A 25,570-nucleotide genomic window follows, 5' to 3' on the forward strand; every position below is an offset into this window, starting at 1 on the left:
TAACTTGCTGCAATATCCACATGTTCTGCAGTACACAAGAGATTACTGGCTTATTACAGCCAATTTAACAGTGAGGAGGCAGGGCACGCTCAGACTGGTTCACCTCCCATGTCAAAGTTCAGGGGTGAACTGAGACTGGAAAACTTAGATTGGTCCTGTTGTCACCCTCCTCTTCCTCTCTTTGCAAACACATACCATCAAGTTTTAAAAAAGAATCGACGGCTATTTTTTTCTATTATTGTGGAAAAAACATTACATCATCTGAAAAGTGGCACAATATTATTCACTGATTCATTCAACAAACGTTTACTGAACTTTTCTAGCTGTCCATTCATTAGTAGTCACTGGCTACAACCATGAATAAGAGTTGCTCTCAAATTTATCAGGATCAAGTAAGAAAGTGGCAAATAAACAAAGTTCCATGTGGAAGGGGAAGGATATCCTAATAAGTGTAATCTCACGGAGGTACGGGCTGAAACAGAAGGGGCTTCTAGTCAGTTTTCCCTAATGAGGAGTGTTTTCCTGGAGAAAGCAACTTCTGAGCTGAGAACTGAATGATGAGCAAGATTTCATTTACAGAACAGGTTCTAACATTTTTAAGAACTTCTTCCTGGTTAAAGCATAGAGTACAAAGAAAAAGGTAAAAACAAACAAGCAAACAAAAAACCCTGAAGATATAATAAGGAGCCAGATTATGAAGGCTTTTATGAGGCACACTTGGGACTATGGGTACCTCATAAGTATTTTAATAGGAAAAGTAGCATAATTGTTTTTTAATTTTAAGTATAGGTATTTTAATAAGTATTTTAACAGGAAAAGTAACATAGTTATTTTTTAATTTTTTTAAATCACCTCATTGTGTAATAGGAATAGATTAATGAAGAACAAAACAAGAAATCAGAATACTAGTTGAGATACGTTGCAATAACCTATGAGAGAGAGATGGTATAATCTTGGGGATGGCAGAGATGAAAACAGGTAGATAATTTTAAGAGATACTCAAAGGTTATAATAGAGAGCACTTTGTGATTATTTTAGTTACCTATAAACACTATCAAAAACTTAGTGGTTTAATCCCACAATAAAATTTATTTTTATCACTCACAAGTTTGTGGATCAAGAATTCATCCATGGTTGAAAGGAATCCTCCCATTTTTGCTTCCCTGGTGTCAGCTGGGACAGTTTGACCAAGGCCAGAAAATGCAACATGACTCCACTACTCACGTGTCTGAGGTCTTGGCACTGGCTGTCCGCTGCGCACTTTGTTCCTCCTCTGTGTAATCTCTCTCTTGCTCCTTCTCTGTGTATGATGTCTGATCACCCAGTTCGGCCCAAGCCTCCCTACATGGTGACATGTTTCAAAGAGAATTAAAATGCACAATTTCAGGCCTCTTAAAGTCTAAGCTGAGAAGTCATACAATGCCACTTCTGCCTTATTCTCTATATTAAGCAAGTTACAGAGCCTGCCAAGATTTAGGGAAAGGGAAATAGACTCTACCTCTTGATAGAGGAAAAACAAAGTCACATTTTAAAAGAACATAAGGGTGAAAAGTTGAGAGGAAACGAGGCATCAGAGGTGTTACTTAAGCAACCAGGTTAAGGAGTGAAGGTGTCATTTAGAGCCATAAATAACAGGAGAAAGACCAATTTGAGGGGAACACAATGCAGTAAATTTTGGATATATAGATGTAAAGATATATACAGATATCAATGAGATATCCAAGGTAAGGTTATAAATCAAACACTTGTATTACTACCTGCTCAATGTTTTAAGTACTTTGCAAATAGTAACTATAGCTGACCCTTGAACAATACAGGGTTAAGAGAACTGACCCCTATGCAGCTGAAAAATCCACATATAACTTTTGACTCCCTCAAAACTTAACCACTGATAGCATACTGTTCTCAAGAAGTCCTATCAATAATATAATATAGTCAATTAACACATATTTTGCATGGCAATATATATCGTATATTGTATTCTTACAATAAAGTAAGAGAAAAAATGTTGTCAATGTAGAGAAAATATACTTACTATTCATTAATTAGAAGTGGATCACGATGAAGGTCTCCATTTTCATCATCTTCATGTTGAGGCTGAGGAGGAGGAGGAAGAGAGGAGGGGTTGGGCTTACTGTCTCAAGGTAGAAGAAAATACACATATAACTGGACCCACACAGTTCAAACCCACAGCATTTAAAGCTCAACTATAATTTAATCATCATAACAACATGATAAAGAGGACATATTATTATTATTATCCTTACTTCATAGGTAAAGAACTAAGAATCTTGAGAGCTTTAGTAACTTTCCCAAAGTCACATAGCTATTAAAAGATGTCAGCAGGATTAAAATCCAAGCAGTCTAGCTCCATATCCCTTAGTTGAGCCACTCTTCCCTGCCTTCCTACAGTATCTGGATGACCATGTTTTTCTAGAGCTCAAGAGAAATATAAGATGATTTAGATATGTATAATATTTCAATGTTTTAACCAGAAATGAGTGAAATTACAGTGACAAATTTTAACCTAGGAAAATATGTAGAGCTCTGAAGGATTTAATAACACTTATCTTTTGTCCCTTTTTTTGAGCTATAATACCAAGAATGATAGGAACTTCTGATCTCTTGGCAGCAACAACCATACAACATACTTTCTGGTGAGATATTTAAGAAATGGTCAGCTATTAAGTGAAGACGCTCTGCTGACTCAGTTTTAGGAACTTTTCAGTCACTGCAGACAAAAAGTCCAGAGGTGGCAGAGTTCAGATTTTTGGGCTAACTTCTGTCTTTCATCGTGCCATTTACACAATACTATGTGTTCAAAGAGCTTACTGTCCTTTAAACTTCACTACATGACAGGACATTCTAGGAACAATGACCACTCTCAAATGTTCTTGAGTACTGCTAAGGCATTTAAAAAGTGCATAAATCCTTGCTTTTAGTGTAAATTTGGCTCATTCCTGGGAACGTGCCTTTGAACTCAATCCAAAGTTCCATTGATATTCATATAATACCTTATGATATAAAAGAGTGGGAGTGAACCTTTAAATCTCAGAAAAATATTTACTGGCTTAGACCAGGAAAAAATAACCAATGAATCTATCAATTTGCTTTTTTGGAAAGTGATTCTGGCTGGTCATATCAAATCTATAAAACTGATTTCCTAAGTCTTAATAATATCTCTGTAGCAATTAGACTTTTCTTTAAATCAGTAATTTTACAAGACATTGAATACCCATCCCTTTTATAAACCGCTTCTCAAAATCTTAGCAAGCATTCTCCACTCAAGTTATATGAATCAGTTTGAAAAAATGGAATTATAACATGGGGGTGTTAGCACTAGAATGTGAACCCAAAAATTTGGATCTGTCTCAAGGTCAAAAACTACATCCTTGATCCCAGGCAGCTATCAATGCAGATTCATTATTTTGCAAAGAAGAATCAGGGTCCTGTGGGGAGTTACATCCCTTATCATCATTTGTGAATGGAAGGAAAGATTCCAAAAAGAAACAGAAAATATAAAACAATTACCTAATGTACACATCCTTTTGCCTGTGAATCAGCAAAATTGTATTTAGGTATAGAAAGAAGCATTCCTTGAAATACTGCCAGCCTAAATCTGACAGTCGAGAAAATGCTGTAGTGTTAACATCAGCTGGAATATAGCCCAAATCTTGCCTCTTACTCACAGTTGATGTTTTTGCCTGTAACATCCAGCAGAGAGAACCCTGTGTTGAACTGGTGTTCAGTAGTGAATGTGGCCAAGTACAGGGCCATGTGGCAAGCACTCCCAGGCTTCTTAAGCCCCCAGTAGACATCTTCCTAGGAATTCCAGCTAATTCCCTGCTTGAATTCCCAAGCCAAGTTACTGCTGTCTCTCTTCTACCATTAGTTCAATTTTGGAGCCTAATCTGGGGTATAAGAGCAATTCAGAGAAGGGGAAATTCTCTAAACAAACCGAGATCATTCTCATTCCAGGTTTTTGAACATGCTAGTCATTTATCTGTAACACACTTCCTTTTTCTATACTCAGAAAATTACTATCGTCCTGTAAGTTCTAAATTAAGCATCACTTTTACCACAGAGATTTCCCTAAACTGACTGTTATGTGTTTCCACTCTGCGTTTTTCTAATTTATTTAATAGGAAAAATTTACTCACACACAGAAGGATAAAGAAGATGGTGTTAGCATTATCCAAAGACAGATGAGAAACAGAGATAAAATGAGACAGAAAGAGATACACACACACACGCACACATACACACGTAATAGACCCTTGAGCAACATAGGTTTGAACTGCACTGGTCCATATACACAATTTTTTTTCCAACCAAAAGCAGGTCAAAAATACAGTATCTGTTCATGCCTGTAATCTCAGGTACTTGGGAGGCTGAGGCAGGAGGATCACTTGAGGCCAGGAGTTCAAGACCGGCCTGAGAAATATAGCAAGACTCCCCCACCAAAAAAATAAAAACATGAAATTATTTTATTTTTAGCTGGGACTACACATCTGTAGTCCCAGCTAATCTGGAGGCTGAGGCAGGAGGATCATTTGAGCCCAGGAGTTCAAGGCTGCTGCCTGGGCAACAGAGCAAGACTATCAATAAATAAATAAATAGATAAGAAAATGCAGTGTTCACAGGATATGAAACCCTTGTATAGAAAAGGCCAATGTTTTATATATATATATATATGTATATGAGTTATGCAGGGCTGACCCTAAACTTCCACATATACCAAGGGATGACTGTTGATAGGAGAATTGACTCATGCAATTTTGGAGGCTGACAAGTCCCACCATAGGCTGGTAGTCTGGCTCAGTCCAAGTCCAGAGGTCTCAGAACCAGGGAAAGGCATGGTACAATTCTCAGTCAGAGACCAAAGGCCTGGGAACTGCAGAAGGCCACTGTTTTAAGTCCTGTAGTCCAAAGGTCAGAGAACCTGAATTTCTGATATCCAAGGGCAGAAGAAGAAAGGCGAAAGAGTACAAATCCACATTTTCTCTGCCTTTTTGTTCTATCTAGGCCCTCAGCTGATTGGCAGGTGTCTGTTCACTTCAGGTACAGGTGGATCTTCCTTAATCAGTCCACTGATTCAAATGCCAATATCTTCTGGAAACACCTTTAGAGACACACCCAGAGATAATGCTTTACTGGCTATCTAGGTATCGCTTAATCCAGTCACCTTAATACCTAAAATTAACCATCACAAAGACTATAACAAAATGATCCACAAGCTAGAATTAATTAACATTTAATTTCATTTCCTTCCAGTGTTTTCTTCTGTGTGGAGGCTACTTTGATCTCTATTCCTAGTCCTATTTGCTTGCAGCACTGATGTAAGAGAAACACTATCATGAGTTTGATTTACATACTTAAAATTCATTCTTAATACTTAAACACACACACACAAACTACATTAATAATAATGTAGTATTGCACTGTGTATGTTTTTCATTTACAGAAATATTATACCATTTCTGTTGTAAACAACATATTTTTGAAATTTATGCATGTTGATACTTACAGATATATTTCATTCTTCTTAATTACTATGGTATGTTACATAATTCTTATGTCTTTCACATGTGTACACTGAATCTCACTGACAGAAAACCTCATGAAATTATTTACTTTGTTCACCACTGTTTCTCCCATGTATAGTACAGTGCCCAATATTCTAGTGACAAATAGCAGATATATCAGTCCATTCTCACACTGCTATAAAGAGCTACCTGAGACTCGGTAATTTATGAAGAAAGGAGGTTTAATTGACTAAAATTTTCACAGGCTATACAGGAAGCATGGCTAAGGAGGCTTCAGAAAACTTACAGTCATGACAGAAAGGCAAAGGGGAAGCAAGCACATCTTCACATGGTGACAGGAGAGAGAGAGAAAGAGAAGGGGGAAGTGCTACACACTATTAAACAACCAGATTTCATGAGAACTCACTGTCACAAAAACAGCAAGGGGGAAATCTGGCCCCATGCTCCAATCACCTCTCACCAGGTCCCTCCCCAACAACTTGGAATTACAATTCGACATGAGATATGGGTGGGGACACACAGCCACACCATATTAGTAGAATACTATTTGAAGTTTGCTCTTCTATTTTTCTTGAAATGAGCTTTGTGTATATAATTGGAAGTCTGATTATTAGATTGCCTCCTCTTGCTTTTACTAAATTTTGTAGAAATTTTGATAATTTAGATCTTTTTGGTCTTTGGTAATTTAGATCTTTAGTCTTTTTGGAATTTTTGAAAGCGTTTTAATGTCATATAAACTGCTGATCAACTAGAGGGGTGTGTCAAACTGGCTAAAAAGTGCCTAATTAATGCAGGAGAGCTCCTGAACAGGAATCAGTCCAGGGCCTAACACTTAAAGGACTTTAAATATGTTATTTCTTTTCTCTGAACTTCAGTGTTCTTTAAGACATGGTGGGAGGTAATAATATTTCACCTCCAGGATTAAAATAAAATAGTTCATGTAATGCTGCTACTTGAATAACTGGTACATTATATGAGTACTGAACATTGGAGGTTATACAGATTACTATTATGATTATCTACATTCTAGAATGTGGAGCAATGCTATAGATTAACATATGCTATGGAATAATCTCATTATGCTATCCTTAAGAGACTTTAGAAATTCACCCTTAAAATTAGCAAAGAGTAGCCACTAAGCCCTTTCTATAAAGTTTTATAGTGCAAAGAGTGAGGCTTTGGGCTCAGTCAAACCAGGGTCTATGGTACCAATAACTGGTTAGTTGTGTAACTGAAGCCAAGCTATTTTTACCTCCATGAGTCTCAGTTTCTCATCTACTAATCGTACATTCTATCCTGGAGAGCAACACTTCCTTGCTGGTTTAATGCCATTATCCTTTTTGTATACACCCCCAGCCTATGAAGAAGGATCCCTGATAAGAAAACAAAGACAAATTAGAATTCTTAAAATACACACTGCTATGCTGATGTGGGAAGATTTTTATGAGATGAGGTAATTATAACAGGTCCTTATAACCTCTTTTGTTTTCCACTTCTATATTTGTCATGGCTTATGTGGCCAGGTCAGACGTTAGGATTTGGAATCACTTCCCACCCATGTATCAAAAATAGAAACTAGATGAAGTCAAGTAAAGAACATATGGGGCAGAATTTTCAAGGCAGCATTAAGACCAGTCCTTGTAAAAGGGAGATGGGTCTTCAAGAACGTTATATGACTCAGCTCAGCCCCCACACAGTATGCTAAGCACAGATATGGGGCAGATACTTGAGCCATAAATAAAATGTGTGCCTTGGCTTGTAGTGTACTTTGCCCATAGAGCCTTTGGAATCCAGTGATAGATAGAAAGTTGGAAGTTTGATCAAGTTTTAAGTACTTGGAGTTCAGGTCTTCATCATTAAATTTCCATGGATCTAGTACTGGTACCAACCTCATCGAGATATTACAGGATCTAAATGAAATAACATGTAGGAAGGATTTTGCTTATTTTTTCCACAAGTTTTCATTCTTAAAGATCTTGATAGGAGCAAACTCCAAGTAAAATGTTAAAGTGAACAATTTTGTAATTGGCAGTTGATCATCTACCTCTCTCTTGATGTTTCATCTTCTCTTTATGTAGTTTTACAGAGCTAACTACAGGAGTTGGGTTTCTCAGTTGTTTGTTTCACCTTTGCAAATTGAGGCTTTAGCTAGCCTAGGAGTAATCATGAATCTCAGCACCCATGAACAAATAATAACATTTGGCAATCTTCTTGGTATCCAACCATCTAATCATAATATCTTATCCAAAAATCCATCCTATGCAGTCATAGTTGAGCATAAATGCTTAAAGAAAGGCTTTGCTTCTTTGCCTACTCACTCAGGACAAGCTATTATGAATGGCAAGTATGTACTAATAATATGCTCTTTCATAGACATTTCATTTTCAGAGGGGGCTATTGAAAATTAAACAGGATTCAAAGCAATGTGTTTCTGTGTGAAATTTTGGGTATAGTCTGATGATAGTAATAAAGATATAGAAATCACTCAAGAAATAACTGTGGATTGATTGAAAAAATGAAAACATGAACAAATAAATAAAAAATATTTTGGAAATGGATGCCTTAACAGAATTATTTAAACCATTTGAAGATGGTATCCCTGGACCTGATTGCTATTTTAGAAACTGAATACTCTAACCTATTTTATACATATCTTTGTTTTTCAGCAATGCCTGGGGAAGCTCTGGAAGCATAACCACACTGGGATGGTGAAGGGGAATTAGTCAATGACTTTGGGTAACACCTGGAATTTGACCTGCAGACTGGAATACAGCTTCCTATTAAAATGTTTCATTCTTATAAGTCTTGTGTGCATTTATGGCTTTAAGGAAGAAATTCTCTCAGGCTTAAGACATAAATTAAAGCCATATAGTGTCAGTTTCAATAAGAGCCTCTGTTTTTCGAATTTTTTGACTTTCACTTAGAAAGACAACACTGTACTAGGAGGTTACTCTTTTTGATCAGTCTCAACATTTTTCTAGCTGTTCTCAACTCCCCTCAAAAGTATTTCCCACTAGAATTACATGAATGTTGTGCCCCCAAGGTGAATGCAGTGTTTGGAACAACAAAATATTGATTTCCCATTGTGTAACTCCCATTTAATTTAAACCAAAATGCAAGAAGGGGAAAGGGTTGGTAGGAGAGTACGCTGATATAACCCTTTCCAGTGATCCTTAAAAACTTCACACATTTCCAGTGTTGAATTTTGTTGACAGACACTTATTTCAATCACATTTGGTCTTACATATCTCTTCAAAAGTCTAGTTTAAAAAAAAATCTAAAATCTTTAAAAGCCTGGCTTCGCCAGCCAAGAATTAATATGGTGAGCATTAAGCCTTAGCTGTTTGCTCAATTCAGTCTCATTCATCATAGTTGGTCTAAGTCTTAGGGCTTACTCCAAAATAGCCTCTAAACTTACTGGCTGCTCCATAAATGCAAGAAAAAGACAGCTCTCTACCACCTCCAGCATCATATGCTTTGCCTTTGCAATTCCATTATCGCTCCTGTCTAAGGGAAATTGAAAACCCTCTTGAGTATTATTCTACCATTTTGCCTATTCTATTATCTTACTCAACATTTTCTGATCTGCTTTTCTCCCCATCCCCTAGGTCAATGCTATTTTCCTATGATATTTTTGTCTTGTAAAATTATTTTACAAAATCATAGTAAATGTATTTAACATTGGTTATTTTGATATCTTTTTCTCTGCCTTGTTTATATGAGTAATTGTTGAAGTTCTTGCCATCTGATTTCTTTTTTAGGAGATATACTGAGTATTTTTACCAGGTTTTGTCATTTTTATCATTTAATGGATAAAGTAGTCATTCTTTTTATTATTAGTTTCTATATATTTTATGCATCTATTTGTTAATGCACTCATTTAAAATTTCATTTAAATAATGAAAAAATATCTACCTTGTACCAAACTGCTAAGCACTTTATGTGCATCAATAATTTTATGAGGTTGGTTCTATTATCCTTATTGTATAGATTTAAAAAACTGAGGCTCATAGAAGTTAGATAATTTGTCTAAACTTACACAGGTAAATATTTAAAGCAGAACTGCAAACAATAATCTTCATTTTTAAGCCTGAGATTTAACTTTCATACAATTCTAGATTTATCATCAGTTGGTCACTATTTTGAGACATGAGGTTAGCTTGTAGGAGAGAAAAATAAATTTTAAAAAAGATACTGCCTTCACAAAACTTGCACTATACAGTAATGAAGGGAAAAATCTACATACACCAAAAACTTGAATATCTCACATAAATAGAATACACAACCGGGAAAGAAAAAGCCCTTCGAACATTAAGAAGCTGAAAAGATCCTTGATAATTCAAAATGGTGGGTCTTGTTGTTCCCCTCAGCTGAACTACCTTCCCTTGCTCTTCTAACTTCTTAGCAAACTTCAAAGCTTTCCTGGTTACCCTGCCCTACCATGCTATCTCATTTTGCTAAATTCTGATAGAATTCCCTGCAGCTCAGGCATATTTAATATCACTGATTTTACTGTTGGGTATTTATCTTGTGTATTACATGGTTTGTCTCTTTAACCTGATCATAATCTTCATGAGCTTACTCTCTGAATAACCTGGCTAGTTGTATATTCAAAATAAAGGGCATTGGTAATTGCAATTATAAACACGTGGTTCATTTTGGTAGAGCAATGCTTCTCAACCTGTTCAGGTGATGGAAAAGCATTAAGGTCATCATGCTGTAAAAGGAGAGGTCAATATATCTGATTTTATTAACTAGATATATTATCTTACCATACATTAGTTACTATCCCAGAATTTATATATTGTAGATAAGTAATAAAAAGCAACAAAGATTGAAGGAGAAAAAAACTTTGAAGAGGAAATATATAAAAATTATATGAATGCATGTTATTCACGTTTTTTTTCTGTTGTATTTTGCCTTGCTTTGTTTTTTAATAAAGTGGGGAAACATAAAAGCCTTTTAAAAATATTGGTGGCCGGGCGCGGTGGCTCATGCCTGTAATCCGAGCACTTTGGGAGGCCAAGGTGGGCGGATTACAGGGTCAGGAGATAGACACCATCCTACCATCCTGGCTAACACGGTGAAACCCCAACTCTACTAAAAAAATACAAAAAACTAGCCTGGAGTGGTGGTGGGCACCTGCAGTCCCAGCTACTGAGGAGGCTGAGGCAGGAGAATGGCGTGAACCCAAGAGGCAGAGCTTACAGTGAGCCAAGATCACACCACTGCACTCCAGCCTGGGCCACAGGAGAGACTGTGTCTCAAATAAATAAATAAATAAATAAATAAATAAATAAATAAATATAAAAATAAAAAAGTAAATAAAATAAAATATCGGTGATATAGTTGCTTATATCACTTGGCTTCAAGTCCTTGGAGTTCTATGAAGCCACATTTGGAAACCTCTGCCACAGTGGCAAAATGTTGTATTTATTCTTACATCAACTTGTAAGGTAGCTAATGGCTACAGGTGTTATTAATTACAAAAGAATTCGGACTTGCTCAGTTACTTCGCTAGGAGCATGGTCGCAAAATCAGATCTAATCAATTCCAGAGACAATGCTTTGAAGGTTTAGCACTTCTTGTTTTGATCATTGAGATATTTAATCCTATATTCTTATTTTCTTAGAATGCTAAAGAAGCATATAGATAGATTTAAGTGGTAAACAATTTTAATGCTGTTGATATCTCCCTAGAAATTTTTTATGTTTAATTACAATAGAAGGGGGATAAGAAGGCACCAACATTTACTTAGCTCCAGTTATGTGCCAGGTACTCTGCATAACTTAATTGACATTTATTCATTCCTTAACAAATATTTTTCAACAGCTGGCACATTACAAAAAAGTGCACTCTTGTGATAAGCAAAAATAGACATGCTCCCTACATTCATGAAAGGTACATATTCCAGTGTTAGACACTAACCAAATTCATAATTGTAAACAATGCTAGGAAGAAATAATACATAATTTTATCCTCAACAATCCTTTAAGGAAGTACACTGTCTCCTATTCATAAATTAGGAGGTTAAAGAGCTTGTCCAAATCTACAAGGCTAGTAAAGGTCAGCATGGCTGCCAGGTATGGCTCAGCAAGTGTTGCCTGAAACCCTTCTGAGGGCAGGGGGCATTATTCACATCCACTATAATGTAGCTGAGGCTTCTAGAGTTTTGAAGTGTATCACCCGCACAATCATAAGTGTGGCCTTAAGTGAGAGTGGAATCAGCCCTCAGTTTCTCCATTTGTCCCTAATTATTGTAGCTTCTCAGAGTAATTAAATTTGAAATATTTTAGTTTGTTCATCAAACCTACTGTATATTAAAGGTAAAATATGTAGGACAGCATCTACACAATACCCAAATGAACGGGATACAATTCTCATTCAATTAATAAAAGATTGTTTGAGTGCCTGGTGTCTGTAAAAAAGACAGTATGAAAGATGTTTCCTGGCCTCACAGTTGCCAGTAGACCAGGAAAATAAATGAAATGAGATTGACCATCATGCCACAATGCACTTAGAAGGCATTTCACTGCCTGTGAAGAATTTGTTTTTGCCTCTCCTGGCAGCCATATCAGTTGTGAGATGGAAGTTTGGAAGATAGCTAGAATGCTTCGACGAAAAACTTTGAATGATCTAACCTGGGCAATGGTGGATCCCTGCCAATTTGAGGGCATAGGAATATCATGTGCATCACAATGTTCATAATGGTTACTCCAGCAGTGTGAAAACCCATGAAGGAAATTCCAAGACTCAGGGAATCCAATCAGAAAACTTTCACAAAAGATCGACATGAAGTGACAAGTTCTTGGATTATGGTGGTGAATTTTTTTTTTAATTGGAAAAGCATGTTCTATTTGGAAGAAACATTGAAGTCTCCTTTCCTCCTGGTTTGCTGTAGTTGCAGCTTTGTGTGGCAAGTAACACTTAGTAAATCTTCCTTACTTTTTTACTGTACTATAAATGAACATTCTTACATAGCTTGTTTCTCAGCCCTTTTTAATTAGAATCAGAATAGGAGAATGGGTATCTCAGGCTGTGAGTAATTTGATATAGAACTTTTCACCTCCAGGTCAGTGGTAAGTGAAACACATTTACATATTTTAAGTGAATTTATTGCTCTTGAAGGGAGCCCAGTTGTAATCCTTGACACCAGAACACTTATTGCCAGAAAGCCCACAGGCGTTGAAAACATTGACCAGAAAGTATCAGAGAGAAGGGGTTCAATTTCAACCATTTTTCACTCTTTGGCTTCTGTTACAAGACCTTCTTAAATTGTTTTAATTAATCCTAGTTATGAGTCTATTTTTAAAGGCTGATATCTATCTGATGACAAATTGGATATGAATCAATAAGATGGGCTTATTTCAATTTAGGGTATGAGCTATCCTGTTGCTTAAAAATAATTACCCATATCTGAAAAAGCAAGGAATTTACTACAGTATTCACTTTGCACTAGGGGGAAAAAGGAATGAGTGATAAAAATTGTATTATAAATTTCAGTAATAGGAATATGGCTTTTACAATTAGAAAATAATAGCACTGATTACATTGATCTTGGCATCAAGGGAATTAGAAGTTACTTTTTCTGGATGTGTGTGCCCATTTAACACCCCTAGAAATGACCAGAATGGATTCAACCCTGTCCAATTCCTCAGCTTCCAAGGCAACACATCCATGGCAACAACTAAGCATCATTACAGTTTCTCAAATGTGAAAAAAAATAACAATTTCTTAACTCCTTTTATCCCAAGCACATTTTAGGCAATGTAAAAATATAAGAAAAAATTTCAGTTTTATCATCATTGATTATATATATACTCTGTCAGATACATTACTAGAAGATGGGCATATAATAATTAATAAAACAAATTACCTGTGTCTTAGCTTGAAGTACTCTGAATGCATAACCTAGAAAAAGAGCTTGCATGAAGACCATTAGGGACAGGAACCCAAGGGACAGGAATGAGAGAGAGAATGAAACGCAGGAGGGAAAGCCAAACCAAAAATGAATGCATCGGCCACCACTATAGGCAAATGGTGTTCCATCCTGCCAGACTTTCTAAGGAGGCTTATGAAATGTATTTCAGAATTGTTCACCTGGAAGATAAAATGGAAATGATTTTTTTTTTTTCCATGGGCGCCGGCTCTCCAATTGTCAAGCGTGACCTAATGGACATGAACTTCCCCACACTACCAAGTTGTGTGACTGGCACAGACGTGCCATGCAGCAGCATCAGGGAGTCCCTGTGGAACCTAAGAAGGACACTGTCAGGTTCACCTGTGTGAGCTTGGCCAGAACCTACGACAGACTATATGGTGCAGCTGACTGGTGGAAGAGATGAGGCTGAGAAGACACGAAAGGCTTATGGTACACTCTTCCCTTAGGGTACTCAATATTCAATGCATACCACAAAGGCATACCTTCTCTGAAAGAAAGAAGTTAAAGACTTGCATCCTTTTAGAATTATTCTATAAAGTAGATAGGCACAGATTAAATAGATGAGCTTTGGAGTCAGATAAATTGTGGTTTGAACATTCTTGGTAATTCTTGCTCTTTGTGCAGCCTAGATCAAGTCATTTAGCATTTTCTCATCGGTAAAAGGGAGGGTGGGGTATGGTAAAATAGTTTCTATTCCATGCAACAATTGTGAATATTAAATGAGATTATGTATAGCACCTAGTCCATTGTTGTGCATAGGTACCATATCAAAAACAAATTTCTAGAGGTGAAGATCGGCAATCTTTCTATTTTCTTACTCCCATCCATATTTATGCATCAAATGATGCCATGAAGCACAACATATTTTTAATGATATGAGGATTCCTAAGATAGAAATAAGCCTTCTCATAGTGCTGAGAACTGAAAAAAGGAAAGCTATATTTTGTCTCAAGTTTATCAGAGTTCAAAATAGAAAGTGTTTTAAGCTTCATTTTCAATTCATAATGTTCCTCTAAATTCTATTTTCTGAGAGAAGCCAGCAGATGATTTGGTTTCCTAATTGTTAAAGTAACTTTTTAAAATTTTAAGAAAAAAAATTGATGTTTGGCTAAGCTGTTTCTTGAAACATCAGTGACCCTGAATGCAAGGTCTTTACAAGCTAAGAATTCCCTGAAGCTTGATAGGAACGTTGAGATCTTAACCTACACAACAGAACAGCAGGATCAGGCAAGTCACTGTGCTGAGATACCACTTGGGGCCAGATTTTAATAGCTGACAATTCATAATGGATTGACAAAAGCAAAACATCATTAACTTGAATCTACAAAGTCGAGATTTCCATATGCAAATAGGAGCTGGCACATATGTGCCTGTGTACAAGTCTCATTGCTTGTTTAGTTGTCTGTATGTCCTTTCCTTTGTCTTTAAGATCCCAGTGGACAAGAACCATGTCTAATAACCCACTTTGCAAAAACAACAACAGGTGCACAGATTGAGGCCTCACTAAATATTTTCTATGGTAATGATGGCAGTATTGTTGATTTTCTCTCTCACATAAGAGTAAGGCCTACAGTCTAATGTCAGCAACCAGAAGTAAAAAGATAGTCATGAATGATACATTTGAGCAATGGAACGTGAAAGTTACATTATATTTACGTAACAAGGATAGACTAAACTCACCCTAAGGGTGTGGTCACCAGAAAGAGCACTTACTCTGATTTTCTATATTTTACTTTAAGTTCATAATATCAATTCTTATAAAACCTGTTTCCTTCATTGCAAGGTAGATAACTCTTTCATATTTATTCTGAGAATAATAGGGCTGTGAATTTTACTTTTTAGTGTAAATCTGCTTGGTTCAGTAAAATATCATACAAGAAATTATAGCAACAGACTGCCAGACTGATTCTGGCTTACGGGAAAGTGATTTAACCTCTCTAGTATTAAGTTCTTCTTGAATAATTGTAACCTATCTTATAGACTTGTTGTGCAGATCAGATAAGATCAAACAAGATAATATAAAGTGCTATAAAAACTTAAGCTATTGTTATCCCTGAAAACGTATCCTTTGGCCTGGGCTTAGGTGACTTTAGGAAATAGCCAATTATACTATTTCCTTTATGAAAATATAATCTTGGACTTACTGTTCAGCATGCCTGTGTGAACACACTACGAGGACCCACAGCCTCTTAAGATTTCTCACTCTACTTTCTTTCTCCATGTTCCCCAGGGATCTGTCCTTCTTGGCTTGTCTTTCCTTTTCTGCTGTGTATACAAATGCTGTGTGTACGAATGCTGTGTGTTAAGATCAAGGAGTGGACACCTGGTTTGCTTCTCCGAGTTCTATCGCTCAGTCTCATAAAGATTTTGCTTTGGGCATTGCAGCTGGCATTCTTTTCTTTCTCTTTCTTGCTGCTGAACGGTTACACAGGAAAGAATAATGAAGGCTTAAACTCTGCTATTCTGCTTCCTATCTACCTCGCATCCTCCTGTTACCAAAGGGGAAACACATGTTTTTCAAACTCAATTTTTGCTGATGAAAATTTTGTTCAGTTTCACAGCTTGACTTCAGAATTTTCCCAAGTGATGGTAAATTTCATTCCCTTGCCAAACAAGGAAATAACCTACAAGAATGTTTGGAAGAAAAACTTAGCAATCCCCCTGAAGCTTTAGTATCAGATGAATAGAAGAAAGAAAACAAAATTGTTATGCCAGCCTCTCTGTCATTCAAAATACTGATATGGTTTAAACATTGTAAATTTGGGGAGAATATTTAACCTTAGTCAATAGAAAATATTGTTACTAACTTGTAAACCTTGAAGTATAGATATTTATAATAATGGTAGCATTTGAACTCTGAAAAGACAAAGAAGTGAAGCTTACACATGGCTCAAGGTTGAATGCATATTTGGTGAATCAATTACAGTTGGAGACAATAAACTAGATTTTCTTCCTCTCGTACATTACATTATTTTGTTTAGAACATTCATTTTAAAAATATCTTATGAAAACTTAACTTCTCTTATTTCCTTGATGGCTAACTAAACCACTATAATTCTAAGTTCTTTTTTATTTTCTTAGTTCACCATAGCCCAGGTAAAAGTCCTTTGTATAGGTAACTTTCATTAAAGGTGTGATAAAAATAAATGACTTGTAACAGGTAGAGAAAACATGAACCAGGAGGGGCAGGCTGCAATCCTATTTCCCAGCAGTGCTACAGAAAGCCTCCATGTTCTTTTGGGTTTTATTTCTGTGTTCAATTCCCACCAAGTTATACCACTCCCCGACCCCATCCCCATCTTCCTGCCTGGGTGTCAAGGGCTGACACTGAAATAGACAAAAGGCAGAAGAGACCTTCCCTCCCTGGGAAGGGTTTTGGAAGTTAGCTAGTTTATTTAATCCCCAGGCAAACCTGCAGTCAAGTTAATCAGAACGAGAGAAACAGCTTCCTACACACGACCTAGGACTGTGAGAAATTGTTTTTCAGGGTGTTTATAGCCAAAAGCCTTCAAGGGAATGGAAGAGCTCTCCAACCAGGGGCACAAATATTCAAGGAGAGCTTGTTTGTTGTATGGTTATTTTTATCCCACAATAAACAGCTTAAATTTGCAGACTATACTTTTTGACTAAAAAGTGGGTTATTTCTCAAGATGCTGGTGCTTTCCCCTAACAGATGGAATAAATAGAAGAAAATGCTGAGAATAAACCACTGAAATTCTGATTTATTCAATCATTAACAAAAAGAAGTGCAATTTCAATGGTAATAGAATGAAAACCCAACTGTTTCTGCTTTCCTTCTGAAAACTTGTTTTCTATGGAGAATGCTGCTCTTAGGCAAACACCTATTTAAACCTCAGCAATGTATAATCTTAACTTCAGGCAGCATGGTTGTATAGGTTTGGTAATTTGTAATACCTCTGCAACTAGGGATAAAATGTTAACTTTCAATAATATAAGCAGTATCTGCAGTACAAATACTAAAAGTGCTACATTATATCCCAGGAAAGATATTTTATAAAAAAGACTTTGCACTTGGTTTTAAATGCTTCTCTAGGCAGTTGCTTTGCAGGCTTGTTAGAGGAAACAGTGTATGTACAACCTTCGGAGACATGGCACTAAGTAGACAACCAGTCAGTCCAGTGTGTCTTTTTCAGGACACAAACAAGAAGGCAGGAAAACAAAAGCCATTTAAGTGCAACAATAACCTCAGGGAGGACACTTCCATGTTGGAAACCACACTAAATTCTTCTTGGAAAAATTGCTTGATTATAATGAAACCAAATAAAATATTGCTGTAAGTCTATAAGAAAAGCAGAAAACCTAAAATTAAAAAAAATCCATGACATACGTATATGTATAAAAAAATCCATGATATACACATGTGTGCATGCACTCGTGCACATACACAGGGTATGTAAGAACATAAAACATTTATCTGTGTATTTTGCATATCACAAAGAACTGTAGGATATAAAGATTTCAACATATTTGTGCACAAACTTTTTAAAGATTTTGAAGTCCTTGAGCTGGAGTTTGGCTCTGTCGTTAACTAATGTTGTGACCTTGGTTTAACTCATATTTTTTAAATCCTAAGATTATTTTTGCAGAATTTGGTAATTAGACTTCTAAATGATCTATAAGGAAGTTCTTTCCAGTTTAAAAATACTGTAATTTTAAGGTTTTCCTTTTTTTTCTGTTTGTTTGTTTGTTTTCAACTATTTCTTTTTTTCCTTTAGGTTTATTATTAATAAAAAGAAATCAACACAGAATTATGTTTGCAATATGCAATCACCTATATTTAGCTGAAGAGAGATGTTTATGACACAAACCCTTCAGTTTCCTCGTTTGTTATCTTTGGTTTACATCAGATGAAAAGCTCCCCAGTAGCAAGGTGGCAGTTACAATCTATGGAGCCTACAATGAAAATGAAATTAAGTTATTTTAGAAGACACCTCATTTAATAGATGCTTCTATTCACTTATTCCTCTCTCTCGTCTTTTATCTCTAACCCAGCACAATTCTTAAAATCTTTAATAAGAACAGAACTTCATGATAGTCTTCCCAGGAGTTTTAACAAAGCTATGTATAGAAACAGTCTGGTTGAACATTTTTTAATCTATATATTCTGAAAGTGGATGTGGCTTCTCCTGTCCTAATCATGTAAGCAGACTGCAACAACATTACTGCTCAAACCAACGAGGTCTTTTAAAATGTGCTGCCTGTTTCCTTTTTCAATCCACCGAATAGCTGCAGTTGTTTCTAAACCTCTTTAGCTCTCTATGCACACACAGTATCATGCCTATCTCTTTGTGCAGGTGTATGTTTTGTTGTGGTTTGTTTACAATTGGCAGGGGTTGATTGTAAAAGCCCTGTATTATGAATAAACCAATGCCTGAAATGAAGTGGAACCTTGATTTATTTGGGTAGGACTGTTTTCCAGTACTGTAAATCATATTTTGGTGTTCATTTACCTTTGCATTCTTTTTGAGCCACCGGCACTGAGACTGACGAATGGGAATCAAATGAAGTGTGCTAAGTGCTTCTGCTGGAGGGTTTCAGTTCCCCATTTGCCGGGGTGTGATTTATCTCTGCAATACATCATGCAACTTATTTTCCTTTACTTATTTTATTTAGCATTGTCACAAACAATATCAATTGGCCATTGCCTATGAACCCTAAAGAGTAGTAAATTAATGAAATAAGCTGCATGTACAGAACTCATCTGTCCCCAATTTGATTAGAGCCACTTTGGTTGCACCAAGCCATTTACTATAGATGAGCTTCATTTATTAAACAAGCAGCTTCATGAGTTCTTGGTAAATTGTTATGCACAGTATTTGCAGTGATTTTAATGAAACACTTAAAGCTGACTCTTTTATATCTCAATCACTAAGAGTATTTTATGCCTGTGAAATAGGCATTTTGAGTCATCTTGTGACTTTCATCTGACTAACTCCATCTGAAGTAGTTGTCTATTTACAGAAGGAGGTGTCCTTTATTTTTGTTTCTAGGGAAGACAGTAGGAGCAAGGGAAGGGCAGAGGGGCTTATTTCATGTAAGGGCTTCTTGTCGCCTGAACTATGGTTGAAGTTCCCTCACAGAACAGAGCAGCTGGTCACAGCTCTGCCCAGGCATTTCTGTGTCTGCGTCTTCCTGCTGTACTTGCATATCAAGAAGCATTTCAGACCACAGGAATGCAGGATTCCAAGGCGCCAATTTACCTTGGAATTTGAAAAGGTAGGTTTCACAAAGCGAATGGCTTTTTAAAAACCAATCAGAATCATTCAGATAGATAATGTTGGTGTTTCTTTGTGGCTTTAACTACCCTGGGGAGGCCAAACATGTTCCAGAGAAGCACTGCAAGGTAGGTAAAAGCTGTGAATCAGAAACAGGGAAAACATAAGTGACTTTGATATGAAACAAGGTGACAGCTTCTGGGCACTGGGGAAACTGCCTCAAAAACAAGAGAAGGGATGAGGGGCACAATGCGGGGAACGTGTATCCAGAGGCTGCAGTGAGATGTGCTGATCACATAACTTCTGTGAAGGGCAGAGGAACGAAGCTGAGAGACAAAGAAATCATGGTGGATGAGATAAGAACATTCCGGAGAAGTATCTGTGTGAGAGTAAAGCAGAATAAAAATTGGAAACATTTGGAAGAGCTTGTCTCTTTCCAGAGCTTAAATGAAGGTGGGTGGTGGTGATGTAACGCAGAATCGTCCTATATGTCTTTGCTAAGAACATATGTCCTCCTCATGAATCCACTGCAGTCAATACTGATAAAAAAAAGTGGGAGGCAATCATAGAAATGCTTAGTGTTGAAGTTAAAAGCATATTCAATATTCCTGTTTTACTAAAGAATTTTATGCATGCCAGTACCTCAAATCCTCACATGTTTTCAAAGAAATTTAGAGCCCCAAAATACTAGAGCTTACAAAGTGGAAATGAAGAAATTTAGATATCCCAGTCCCACAGATTTTGTTAATGATGTTTCCTGACAGTTACTTTATAATTTTTTCAGTATATAGTTACAGTTGAAATCTAATTTGCTGGTAGAAGTTCTTTATTTTAAATGAAAATTAAAGAGTCCATTGAAACAGTCACCTAATTAGAGAGAATATGGAAGGAAGGAAGGAAAGAAAAGGAAGGAAGGAAAGAAGGAAGGAAGGAAGGGTGGGAAGGAGATAGGTGTCCAAACCAGAGTGACTTCCTCTTGAATAAGGGCTGGGTAAAATAAGGCTGAGACCTACTGGGCTGCACTCCCAGGAGGTCAGGCATTCTTAATCACAGGATGAGATAGGAAGTCAGCACAGGTTACAAAGACCCTGTTGATAAAGAGGATGTGGTAAAGAAGCTGGCCAAATCCCACTGAAACCCAAAACCAAGATGTCAACGAAAGTGACCTCTGGTCATCATCACTGCTCACTTTATGCTAATTACAATGCATTAGCATGCAAAAAGACACTCCCACCAGACCATGACAGTCTACATGCCAACATCCGGAAGTTACCCTGTATGGTCTAAAAGCAGGAGGAACCCTCAGTTTTGGAAATTGTCTGTCTCTTTCCCAGAAAATTCATGAATAATCCACCCCTTTTTTAGCATATAATCAAGAAATAACTACAAATATACTCAGTCAATCAGCCCATACTGCTGCTCTGCTATGGAGTAGCCATTCTTTTGTTTCTTTACTTTTCTAATAAACTTGCTTTCACTCTACTCTGGACTTGCCTCAAATTCTTTCTTGTGGAAGGAGGAAGGAAGGAAGTACAGAAGGAAGGAAGGAAAGAAGGCAGGGAGGGAGAGAGGGAAGGGGGAAGGAAGAAAGAAAGGAAGGAAGGAGAGGAAAAAAAGACTGGCAGTTCCTGTATGTATACATCATTATTAAGTGATTTTTTTTTTGTGCCCATTATATAACATATAAATATCATGGAACATTTACTTTGAGATAAAAGGAGCTGGAAAATATTAAATAAAATACATCCCACTCAACAAGTCCAAAGGTGAGTTTCACGACAAAAATGATATCTTGGGCAAAGTGTTTTGAAAACAACTGCTACCCTAAATACTTCTTTCATATTCACAGTTGCACACTAATAAGAGATTCTGAGGAGTCCTGCAGTAAAGAAAGTGTCTGAGTTTGTTTTAACTTGCATTTCAAAAATATGTTTGACTAGGGTAATTTTTTTTTCATATAACAGCTATTAACAGACTATGTACTAGTGCTCCATTGAACATATCTCGGGAAATGCTACTCTCAACACTTCTGCATAGCTCACTCACAAATTCTAACTCTTTTAGAGATTATACTTAGGAAAATGTGTCCGTGGGTAGAACTACCCCTAAGAAAAGTAAGGTTTATGAAGGGAATTCTAAGCTCTGGAATCTTCAGACATGACCAATGAGGGAATAAAATCTCATTCTGGGAGTTCCCAAACTCCAGATGTTTTATTTTTTCTATAACTGAACTTAAAATTGAAAAGTCAATCTTTAAAAAACAATAGTATCATATAAAAAAAAACCTAGAGATAGGATACTCATATTTAGCAATGCTCTTTTTACCATTTTTGAAGTTGTAAACATGACTAAAAGCCAAAAATACTGATTCCTACTCAACAACTTCCTTTGTTACCTGAATTCCGCATCTTCTCTATCAATCAAATTGCTGAAATCTCACTCTAAAATTAGCAATTTTATTCTGATTATTTCTCAGCTTCATTTCCCTTGATCTCTTGGGGGCATTTGACAGATCAGGCCCATTTTTCAATCCCAAATTCAAATCCATTCCTCTCCCATGAAGCCTTCTCTGATTAGCTTGTCCTGTTCTCACTGACATATATCTCTATCTATCTATCATCTATCATCTATCATCTATTTATCTATCTATCTATCTATCAATCATCTATCACCTATCTATCTATCATCTATCATCTATCTATCTATTTTTTCCCCAAAAAATTCTTTAATGTTTGCTGGATCCTGCAATTCATGCATTATCTTTTTCCATTTTTTACTTTTCTATTTTAGACTAATTTCAAATAAATGTTTTGTTTATTGAAGCCTAGAACTAAGTGTTCATTACACCCCTGGGTTTCTCACTTGTTTTGAAAATAATCAACATCCTAAAATCAATCTACAAGACTTCCTTTAGAATTTTTTTTTATGTTGGTCTCAATGCAAGAATCTGCAACAAGAAAAAAGGTGTCTAAATTTGTTGAGCATAGGCCAGGCACAGGGGCTCACGCCTGTAATCTAAGCACTTTGGGAGGCTGAGGCAGGTAGATTGCTTGAGCTCAGGAGTTAGAGACCAGCCTGGGCAACATGACGAAACCTTGTATCTACAAAAAAATTAAAAAATTAACCGGGTGTGGTGGCATACACCTGTAGTCCCAGCTCCTTGGGAGGCTGAGGTGAGAGGATTGCTTGAGCCTAGGAGGCAGGTGGTACAGTGAGCTGAGAATCATGCCATTGCACTCCAACCTGTGCAACAGAGCCAGATCCTGTCTCAAAAAAAAAAATTAAATAAATAAAAATTATTGAGCACTTATGTGAAAAACCCTGTGCTAGATGGATCTATGTATAAGCCTTATCATACCACTGTGGCATTATTGTGATTCTTATTAATATCATCATCACCACTGCCATATCAATATAAGGAAAGTGAGTTAGAAATACATTAAATAGGCTGGGCACAGTGGCTCACACCTGTAATCCCGGCACTTTGGGAGGCCGAGGCAGGCAGATCACCTGAGGTCAGAAGTTTGAAACCAGCCTGATCAACATGGAGAAACCCCGTCTCTACTAAAAATACAAAAATTAGCTGGGCGTGGTGGTGCATGCCTGTAATCCCAGCTACTCAGGAGGCTGAGGCAGGAGAATCACTTGAACCCAGGAGGTGGAGGTTGCGGTGAGCCGAGATCGCACCATTGCACTCCAGCCTGGGCAACAAGAGCGAAACTTCGTCTCAAAAAAAAAAATTAAATAATTGAGTTTTCATAATGCCCCAGGCATGGTTCTAAGTATGAGTGCAAAAGTAATATTGTGGTTTTTGCATTATTGGAATTTACCGTTTGATATTGGAATACATTCTTAAATAAATGTGGTTATGTTAAACATCATTTTAATGGGCATTTCTCACTTTATTTTTTTTGCTAATCACTTATTACTTGTTATTTTATGTTTATTTTAGATGATGGAAATGATGTTAGACAGAAAGAAAATTCGAGTGATTTTCTTATTTGAGGTCAAAATGGGTCATAAAGCAGTGGAGACAACTCGCAAAATCAACAACACATTTGGTTCAGGAACTGCTAACAAATGTACAGTGCAGTGGTGGTTCAAGAAGTTTTGCAAAGGAGAGGAGAGCCTTGAAAATGAGGAACACAGTGGCTGGCTATAGGAAGTTGACAATGACCAACTGAGAGCAACCATGGAAGCTGATCCTCTTACAACTGCGTGAGAAGTTGCCAAGGAACTCAGCGTTGACCATTCTAGAGTCTTTCAGCATTTGAAGCAAATTGGGAAGGTGAAAAAGCTGGATAAGTGGATGCCTCATGAGATGAGTGAAAATTAAAAAAAAAAAAAAAAAAAAAATTGTCATTTTGAAGTGTCATCTTCTCTTATTCCACGCAACAACAACAAATCATTTCTCAATCAGTTTGTGACGTTCAGTGAAATGTGGATTTTATACGACAACCAGTGACGACCAGCTCAGTGGCTAGACCACTTCCCAAAGCCAAACTTGGACCAAAAAAAAGGTCATGTTCACTGTTAGGTGGTCTGCTGCTGGTCTGATCCACTATTGCTTTCTGACTCCCGGCGAAACCATGACATCTGAGAAGTATGCTCAGCAATTCAAAGAGATGAACTGAAAACTTCAACCCCTGCAGTCAGCAATGGTCAACAGAAAGGGCCCAATTCTCCAAGACAATGCATGACCGCACATTACACAACTAAAGCTTCAAAAGTTGGACTAACTGGGCTACGAAGTTTTGCCTCATCCACCATATTCACCTGACCTCCCGCCAACCGACTACCACTTCTTCAAGCATCTCGACAACTTTTTGCAAGGAAAACACTTCCACAACCAGTAGAATGCAAAAAGTGCTTTCCAAGAGTTCACTGAATCTTGAAGCACGGATTTTTATGCTACAGGAATAAACAAACTTATTTTTCATTGGTAAAAATGTGTTGATTGTAATGGTTCCTATTTTGATTAATAAAGATGTGTTTGAGCCTAGTTATAATGATTTAAAATTCACGATCCAAAACCGCAATTACTTTTGCATCAGCCTAATATGAGGAAGTAATTGTTGAACAGAATAATTCTTTCCTGGAAGTCTGGCATTTTGCCTGGGGAGAAGGATCATTAAAAACTTAAACATTTTAATAAAACCATTTAAACAAATGATTTTGTTACAATGTCTAATAGGGTGATACATGCTGTTGAAACGGGAAAGGTTCCCTTGTTCCCCTCACAGGGCTGGTGATGGGGGTGTGGCTCACTTCTTCCATGCCTCACTGCTCAAACCTCTAGGGGAGCATACAGACCGGCAGGCTGTGGGGCTCTGACCCCACGGCAGTGTCTAGAGGTGAGTGTCTACAGCTGAAGCCCCAGTGGGTGTGTGTTACAGGGTACTCTTTTAGTTTGCTGTCTATAGGCGGCTTGTGTTAACCAGCTAGATTAGACCCTCTACCTTATCCCAAGGACAGAGGGCTTTCTGTATCCTGGGTTCTTGCCTTTGTGTACCGGAAGAATCGGATCACACGTGGGCTTGGAGAATGAATGTGAAGTTTTATTGAGTGGAAGTAGCTCTCAGCCGATGGGGGAGCCAGAAGGGAGATGGTTTTCCCCTGGAGTTGGGCTGCTCAGTGGCCCCTGACTCTCCTAAGACTTCCCCAGGCCAAACTCCACCTAGTCCTGCTAGAGGACCGCCTGGCCTCCTGCCGGCGTCAGTCAGTGTGCTCTTCCATTGGTGTGCTTCCCTCAACATCCTCTCAATGTCCGGCCACTTATCTTTTTCCACCGATGTGTTCCTCTCGCCATACAGCAGCTTCTGTCTCTGCCTTGCTAGGGTCTCAGG

At 37.2% G+C, this 25,570-nt stretch overlaps 2 long non-coding RNA genes across 3 annotated transcripts in view; one reads left to right on the forward strand and one right to left on the reverse strand.

Annotated features, from left to right (window-relative positions):
• Positions 1 to 1,234: 1,234 nt before the first annotated feature.
• LOC134758481 (uncharacterized) overlaps positions 1,235 to 25,570 on the reverse strand; it is a 44,916-nt gene continuing 20,580 nt past the window's right edge. The window contains exons 2-3 of the long non-coding RNA XR_010133693.1: positions 2,036 to 2,097; positions 1,235 to 1,341 (exon numbers count right to left, since the gene is read on the reverse strand). This is a non-coding gene — a long non-coding RNA (uncharacterized lncRNA). The remainder of the gene's footprint in view (positions 1,342 to 2,035; positions 2,098 to 25,570) is intronic.
• LOC109025791 (uncharacterized) lies at positions 12,566 to 24,894 on the forward strand. 2 transcript variants are annotated; one of them, XR_010133686.1, is made up of 3 exons: positions 12,566 to 12,625; positions 19,500 to 19,725; positions 23,677 to 24,894. It is a non-coding gene; the product is annotated as an uncharacterized lncRNA (long non-coding RNA). The 2 variants fall into 2 exon arrangements; XR_010133687.1 differs by lacking the exon at positions 12,566 to 12,625 and adding an exon at positions 13,855 to 13,917.

The sequence above is a fragment of the Gorilla gorilla genome, chromosome 1 (assembly GCF_029281585.2).
Source record: "Gorilla gorilla gorilla isolate KB3781 chromosome 1, NHGRI_mGorGor1-v2.1_pri, whole genome shotgun sequence".
In the NCBI taxonomy this organism is placed as follows: domain Eukaryota; kingdom Metazoa; phylum Chordata; class Mammalia; order Primates; family Hominidae; genus Gorilla; species Gorilla gorilla.